Genomic DNA, 8,712 nt, shown 5'->3' with positions numbered 1-8,712 from the left:
AAAAGTTAAAAGACACAATTAATACAACTTTAACTTCCATCAAATGGCATTTTTTCAGGCATTATCTCTTTTGACCTTTACGAAAGCTTTGTAGAGCATTATCATTGGTCTTTGTTAAAGATGACGCAACAGGCCTGAATGTTAAGATGGTGTCCTCAAGATCACACAGCTGAATCCAGGTCTCTAATCTATGTACTTCAGACTACCCTATGATTTTGCCATTCTTTAATGAATTGCCCATAGCCTGCTGAAGACCTTTGAGTTTTCTTTGTGGGATGAAGTGATCTGGGGGGAAAAAAAATCTCTCTTCAGAGCTTATAAATGTGTAAGGTCCAAAGTATTTTTATTTGTTTTAGTTTTCCCATTTCTTTTTTTTTTTTTCCCCATGGGTGTTTATTTTTGAGAGGGCAAGTGAGGGAGGGGCCGAGAGAGGGAGAGACAGAATCCTAGGAAGGCTCTGCATTGTCAGCCCAGAGCCCCATGAGAGGCTCAAACTCAAAATCCATTAGATCATGACCTGAACCAAAATTCAGAGCTGCAACTTAATCAACTGAGCCACCCAGGCACCTCTAGTTTTCCCAGTTCTTCAATCAGGAATTCTTTTTTCCCCGTCTTCTACATTATATTCATTAGCAATTTCTTTGACTGCAATATATATTTTGAATCCAATCACTTCAGAACATTCCTGATGGCACCTTGGTCCTGGTCACCATCAGTCTCTTGGATTCCTATCTCCCTGTTTTCACTCTGGTGCCCATTTCTATAAGAGTAAATATGTGGAGGTAAATTAATTTAAAAATCTATAACCCTAATTTCTCTAAGCAAATTATTTTAATGCTTTCCTTTTGGAGAAACCATATATTGGCTTTATATCACACAGGGTATTTTCAGAACACTGATGTCATGCATATAAATATTTAATAAGAATGGGGTAAAGGAGTTGCTGTGTCCTCCAAATAGGAAAGTGTTAATATATCCCCACAAAATGCCAAGTTTTTAAATTAGATCACCTTGGGTATGTTTAAGATGTTTCAACTGTGATGATGTGACCTAGGTGATTAGGTCTAATTGTATGATTTAATTTTACTCGGTAATTTTGATGAACAGATTTGCATGGCAATTCAAGAAGGAGTGTGCAGTAGACTAGTATAATTTCTATGTTTCTCTTATTCACAGAGTTCCTACTGAATGGGGAAAAAAAGGCAAAATGAGGTTTGCAGCACATATTCTTGACAGCTCTGTGTAGGCACTGACCATTTCTTTACCTCCACTTCTTCCCTGTATATTAAACACACCATGTATTCTTTGGTGATACAATCAATCACTTATCTCAATATGGTAAATTACAGCAAAGGCAGCCTCTGTGTCAACAGTCATAAGTTGGTAGGGAATAAAAAAATGAGTCTGTGTGTTATTCTCTATCTCTCTTCTTCCACACCCTCCCTTCTTGATAGGGTTAAAGTCGAGGTTCTTGATCCCCACATCATTTCTAGATTGGAAGTCTGTAGGCTGAAGATTTGTTGAGATGCTTAGCAATAGTCAAACACATCTGTGAAGAAACCTAGAGGGAGAGAGAAAGAAGATTTGGTATCAGTCAGTTTGTGTTAAGCTTGAATTCTATTGCATAGAATTCTCCTAGCCATTAATTGCCATTAAGAAACAGGAAAATATTTCTGTTTGTAGGATATATTGAACCTCATAGGCTCTGAAATAATCTGTGTAAGAAATCTAGAAGACACGAATACTCGTTAGCCCTTGAAATGTGATGGAGAGATTATAAAACTTGACAAAAGCCATGAGAAACTACTGACAAGCAGCTAAATCAACAGTGTTGGTCTTTGAGAAAATCGTTTTGGGGAACAATGACATTTGCAATGTATTAGAGCTGACTGCAATAATTATTACCAATCCTATCCAGAGAACCAGTGCCTCAGATTGTAAAGATGTAAAGCATTTCCTTTCCTCTCTAAGTAGAAAAGAGTTGAGTAAGGAAACAATATCTATTATTAACAATTGTTGTGCAGCAACTATCAGAAAAATACTGTAAATAATCATGTAGTTTTTCCCCATTGCATCAGAGTGTTTTTGTTTTGTTTTATTTTGGTCCACATAAAGAATAACAAGAAATTTCAAGAGTTATACAAGTGTCAGAGATGGAAAATGTATATTTCTCCCTACAAATTAGTACCCAGAATCTGAGGAATAATTCCAAGCTAAGATACCTGTGTATATTGCTAAATATTTAAATGCTTCTTAAATCCAAATTTTGGATATGAACCCGGAGGTCTGAGCTCAGAAAAGCTTCAAAAGAAATGGAGTTTGACTCAGTTTGAGTTTGGGTGTTTTTTACTTAAATGAAAGTGATGGGGTTTTTTTGTTTTTTGTTTGTTGTTGTTTGAGTAAATTACTGGAAATTTCTCTGTGATATTAAATTTACAATGAGAATCTACCAATGGACTTAAAGTAATCAAAGATTTAAATTCATTTAATTTGCAGAGCCATACCCCAAATAATTTATGCTCAAAAAAAAATGAGACAAGAAACTGATGGAAGGAGTACCTTAAAATTCTTCCAAAGTCTACAGCTACCATTCTTATTTGTCTTCCTAAGAGTTTATAAAGAGTATTATGATCTGACACTTAATTCTAGAGCTCTTTTGAGATATTTTATGATAATTCTAGATCTCATTTTTGGTTTTTAGAATTAGTATTTTGAGTTATAATTTAAAATCAGTAAAGAGAATTTTGAGAAATATAAACATGATATGACCATTACCCAAAACAAGGGAAAGAATCCATCACTCTGGAAAGCACCTTGTGACTTGATCCAGTGGCTCCTAATTTCTGTCATCACAAATTAATTTTGCCTATTACTGAATGTCTTATAAATGAAATCATATCATATGTACTCTTGTATGTCTGTCTTCTTTCACCAACATGTTTTTAAAATTCATCTATGTATTGGGGCACCTGGATGGCTCAGTTGGTTGAGCATCCAACTTCAGCTCAGGTCATGGTCTTGTGGTTCCTGAGTTTGAGCCCCCCATGGGGCTCTGTGCTGACAGCTCAGAGCCTGGAGCCTGCTTTCTGATTCTGTGTCTCCGTTTCTCTCTGCCTCTCCCCTGCTTGTGTTCTGTTTCTCTCTCAAGAATAAATAAAAAATTTAAAAAAATTAAAGTTCATGTATGTATTAGTATGGATCGATAGTCCTTTCCTTTCATATTGCTGAGGAGTCTTCCTTTGTTACCAGTATCCAAAGTTCATGTATATTTTCTTCTATTGATGGGCTTTTGGGTTATTTCCAGCTGTAGACTGTTACGAATTGAGCTGGTATGAATATTCTTGTACCTGTCTTTTGTAGACAAAAAGGCTTATTTCTCCAGTTCCTAGGAGTCAATTTGTTGTGCCATGGAGCAAGTCTGTGTGCAAACTTGAAAGAAATCATTAGTTGATCAAAAGGCTGGAGCATTTTACAATAATACCAGCAATTTATGAAAATTTTCTTTGTTACACATTCCTACCGACACCCAGTCTCATCAAAATTTTTAAGATCACACATTCTACCATTATTCATTGTGGCTTTTTGTTTATCACTGATGAGTACTAATCTTGACCAAATTCTCATATGCTCTTTGGCCATTGAATTTTGTGTGTGTGTGTGAAGTATCTTTGTAGATATTTCTGTCCACTTTTTTTTTTAGTGGTGTTTGTTTTCTCCTAATTGGTAGAAGTTTGCTATATATCTTACATATCACTTTTTTGTTTCATATCATATATCTCATATGACGTCCAGTCTATATCTTGCATTTTTACTTTCCTATATGGTATCTTCAGATCACAGAAGTTTTAAATTTGGTAAAATATAATTTTTCATGTGTTTTCTTTTATGGTGGCTTTTCTGTGTTAAGAAACTGCCTGCTTGAAAGCCAGAAAAACATTCACTTAAGTTTTATTTCTAGAATATATATATTTTTGTTTCCAGATGTAGAAATAGGTAAAATATTAATTTTTATGAACAATGTAAACAGAGTTAAGGGGTCAAATTTTATTTTCAACGTATATACATATGTATGTGTATGTGTATAAACATACATAAAAACACAAAAAGTTGTTCCAGAGACACTTAATGAAAATGCTTTATATGTCCTTTTAAATAATTTTTTCTTTCTATATTGAAAATAATTTGTGGTCTCTTTCTGGGCTCCATTCTGTTTATTGATCTATATAAGTATCATTGTGTCAACCACACATTCTTGTAGCTTTACAGACTGAAATCATGTAGTGTAAGACCTTCAATTATTTCTCTTTTTCAGTATTATTTTGTCTAGGTCCCTCGCACATCCATATAAATTTTAGTCTGTTAATATTTACAAAAGAAAATATTTCTGAAGCTTGGAGTGGAATTGTAGTAAATCTGCAAATCAATTTGGGGAAAATTAACATATTAACAATAATGAATCTTCCATTCCATGAACATAAAATACCTTTCCATTTATTTAGATGCTCTCTCACTTCATGCAGCAATTTTTTGTAGTATAAAAATTTTTTACATTTCTTAAATTTATGTTTATGTATTTGATAGAGTATTTGATGCTATCATACATATTTTTTTCAGCTTCCAAATATTTGTCTCTGGTATACAAAAATATATTGTTGTACAGAGCTAGTATCTAGATACCTTGATTAATGTACTTACTATGTTTACAGATACATAGAGATTTTCTATGTATAAAATTATATCATCAGTGTATAATAGCAATTATTATTTTATTTAGTTGCTGATATAGACAAATTTACATTTATAATCTAGTTATTTGTTTTCTATTGTTTTGGGGTAATGTCATATTTATGTTTCGTATGGAGATGAAAAATGCATCTTTTGCTTATTAGAGTACATCTTCACTTAATATTCTACCACATAATACATAAGGAACTTATAATAGTAAAATTGCATTTGTCCACCTTCCTGCCTTCGTCTTATTGTTTATATTTTATCTCTACGTGTTTTAAACTACATACCACTATTATTATTAGTGTTTTAAGCAATCATTACTCTTAAATACATATACCTAAAATTTCTGGTAATGTTTATCTCTGAAGACCCCAGGCTTCCATCTGGAATCATTGCTCTTCAGTTAAAAGAAATTCAATATCTCTTGTAGTGTTAGCTATTAATCACACATTTTCCCAAAATTGTTTTTATTGCACCTTAATTTTTTGGAAGATATCTTCACTGGTTTATAATTCTGCTTTGTTATGTCAGGTTTTTAAAGATATTCTGTTACTTACTTTTCCTCTTCTTCTTCTATTTATTGAACTATAGTTGGCACACAGTGTTACCTTAGTTTCAGGTGTACAACATAGTGATCCGCCAAGTCTTTATGTTGTGTTATTCTCACTACAAGTGTAGCTACCATCGGTCACCTTACAGTGTTATTATAATACCACTGGCTGTACTGCTTATTCTGTACCTTTCATGTCGGTAACGTTCATTCCATGAGCAGAAGCCAGTATCTTCCGCTGTCTTTTTGCCCATTCTGCCTATCCCTCTGAAAACTATCAGTATCTCTGTACCTAGGGGTCTGTTTCTACTTTTCTTTGTTCATTTGTTTGGTTTTTAGATTCCACATGAGTCAATTGATGTGGTATTTGTCTTTCTGTGACTTTCTTCACTTAGCATAATACCTTTAGATCCATCCCCACTGTCACAAATGGGAAGATCTCATCCTTTTTATGGCCGATTAATATTCCATTGTATGTATAGAATACATCTTCATTCATGTATCAGTGGGCACTTATGTTGTTTCTATATCTTGGCTATTGTAAATAATGTCACAATAAACATAGGGGTACATATATGTTTCTAAATTAGTGTTTTTGCTTTTTTGGGGTTAATACCTTGGTGGAATCATGGAATCATATAGTGTTTCTGTTTTTAATTTTTTGAGGAATCTTCACACTGTTTTCCACAGTGGCTGCACCAATTGAGATTCCGAACAGTGCAAAAGAGTTACTTTTTCTGTATATCCTCTCCAAAACTTATTTCTTGTCTTTTTGATTCTAGCCATTCAGACAGGTGTAATGAGATCTCTCATTGTGGTTTTCATTCACATTTCCTGATTATTAGGTCCTCTGCCCATGTTTTAGTTGCATTATTTGTTATTTTGGTATTGAGTTGTATAGTTTCTTTCTGTATTTTGGATATTAACCCCTTGTTGGATATATCTTTTGTAAATATCTTCTCCCATTGAGTAGGCTGCCTTTTCATTTGTGGATGGTTTCCTTTATAGTCTCAATAGTTGATTTTGCTTTTGCTTACCTTGCCTGAGGAGACATATCTAGAAAAATTTGCTAAGGCCAGTGTCCGAGAGATTACTGCTTAGGTTTGTTTTATTCTAAGAATCATATGGTTGTAGGTCTCACATTTAGGTCTTTAATCCATTTTGAATTCATTAATGTGTATGGTGTGAAGAGGGGTCCAGTTTCATTCTTTTTCATGTAATTCTCTAGTTTTCCCAGCACCATTTGTTGAAGAGACTGTCTTTTTCCCATTGTATATTCTTTTTCCTCCTGCTAGTATATTAATTGACCATATCATTATGCATTTATTTCTGGGTTTTCTATTCTGTTCTATTGATTTATGTGTCTCTTTTTGTGCCAATGCCATAATGTTTTGAATATTACAGCTTTGCACTATAGTTTGAAATCTAGAATTGTGATACCTCCAGCTATGTTCTTCTTTCTCAAGATTGCTTTGGCTTTTTACAGTCTTTATGATTCCATGCAAATTCTAGGATTATTTGCTCTAGTTCTGTGAAAAATGCTGTTGGTATTTTGATATGAATTGTACTGAACTTGTCGATGACTTTGGGTCATATTGACATTTTAACAATATTAATTCTTCCAGTCCATGAGGTTATTAGTTCTTTCCATTTGTTCGTGTCGTCTTCAGTTCCTTTAATCAGTGTTTTATAGTTAGACAACTGAGTACAGGTCTTTTATTTCCTTGGTTAAGTTTATTCCTAATGATTCTTTTTGGTGCACCTGTTGAGTGGATAGATGATAGATGATAGATAGATAGATAGATAGATAGATAGTGTGTGTGTGTGTGTGTGTGTGTGTATGCGTGTTAAATGATTTTTGTTCTGAAAATTTTTGAGAGGTGCTGTGTATCTTTATGTATATCCTGCCTGAAATTTTCTTTCAATCTGAAGATGTTTACATTCATATGTGGAAATCGTATCCATTATTCTTCACTTTATTTTCACCTGTGTCCCCTGTCTGGAATTCCTGTTATGAAAACTGGACCTCTTAAATCCATCCTCTGTGTTCCTTAAATTTTTCTTAGAGTTTGCTTCTCCTATCTTGCTGCTCTATATTTTGAGAAGTTTTTCAACAATTTTCCATGAAATTCTTCTGGAGTTTTTCTTGGTTTGTTTTTAATTTCATCATCTACAGTTTATTTCGGGATCTCTTTCTTGTTCTGATTTGGTTCTCTTATAGCTTTCCAATACTAATAAATTAAATATTATCTCACAACAGAGGATTCTAACTGAAATATTTTAATGTTCTTTATATTACCCAGATTATCCATCTCCACCAGAACCAGTTCTCCTGTTCATTCTGCTTAGAACCTCATTTCTCATTATGTGTTTCCTGAAATGCACAATGTTTCTTTGTTTTTCATTTATGTGAATTCATTCATTCCATAATTATTCATTGATCTGTTACCATGTGACAATCATTTTTCTAAGTGCTTAAAAATGTATTAGTTAGGATTTCCAAAAAAATAAAGATTCCTTCCCTCATTCAACTTACATTTAGAAGAAGTGGGAAGAAAGTGAGCAAGTATGGTAACCTAATTATACAGGATGTGACAAGATCATCAAATCTATTGTGAAAAAAAGAAAAAGCAGTGGACGATGAGAGACTATGTTGTGTGGGTTGGATAATTTTAAATTATAATATGATGATAGCTACACTGAGAAATAACATTGAGAAATAACATTTAATAAGAATTATTTGGCCAAGGAAGGCCATTGGATACCTGATGGCAATGAAAAGGCCTAGGGAAGAGAGCATTCCAGGCATGATCGAGGAACAACAAAGAGGGCCAGTGGTCAAATAATTTGGATCAGAGTAGGCTGGTCCAACTTAGAGAGCCATAGGTGATTGAAAGCATTAGAGGACCTGGCTCTGTATTACTAAGAGATATATAGATCTTTATAATGATTGTCTTTTGAGTGAAATGGAAAGTCACTGAAAAGTTTGGGAAATGGCATAATATGTATTACATATTTTAACAAATCACTACAATGAGACAAATTAGATAGTGAGTATAAGAAAGAGTAGAGTAACTGCAATGTCCACATTTGTTTGTTTTGGCTTTTTAGCTATACATTGGTCATAAGCAACTGGTAGAATGATATAGAAGACTGGGGTGGAAGAGCCTAAGGGGTATGTCAAGAATTCAGTTGATGACATGTTAATTTTGAGATGCCTATAACACACATTTTTTAGGCAGTTGGTTATGGGAATCTGGAGTTCGGGAGAGTTCTGTGCTGGAGATAAAAATTTGGGAGGCATCAGCATGGACAAAGCATCAAATCACTTAATTTGCCAAAAAAGTGTATACTACATTTATTTCCCTTAAAAGAAACTAAGTTACTGTTTTGCAGTTTAACAGTTCAAAGTTTTGCTAACTAGAATAATT

At 33.6% G+C, this 8,712-nt stretch overlaps 1 long non-coding RNA gene across 1 annotated transcript in view; it reads right to left on the bottom strand.

The window, feature by feature from the left end:
* Window positions 1–492: 492 nt before the first annotated feature.
* LOC123606275 overlaps window positions 493–8,712 on the bottom strand; it is a 62,451-nt gene continuing 54,231 nt past the window's right edge. The window contains exon 4 of the long non-coding RNA XR_006716208.1: window positions 493–1,561. This is a non-coding gene — a long non-coding RNA (uncharacterized LOC123606275). The remainder of the gene's footprint in view (window positions 1,562–8,712) is intronic.

The sequence above is a fragment of the Leopardus geoffroyi genome, chromosome A1, assembly GCF_018350155.1.
Source record: "Leopardus geoffroyi isolate Oge1 chromosome A1, O.geoffroyi_Oge1_pat1.0, whole genome shotgun sequence".
NCBI lineage: Eukaryota > Metazoa > Chordata > Mammalia > Carnivora > Felidae > Leopardus > Leopardus geoffroyi.
The sequence above is the reverse complement of the archived record's forward strand: the minus strand, read 5'-3'. Positions and strand labels throughout refer to the sequence as shown.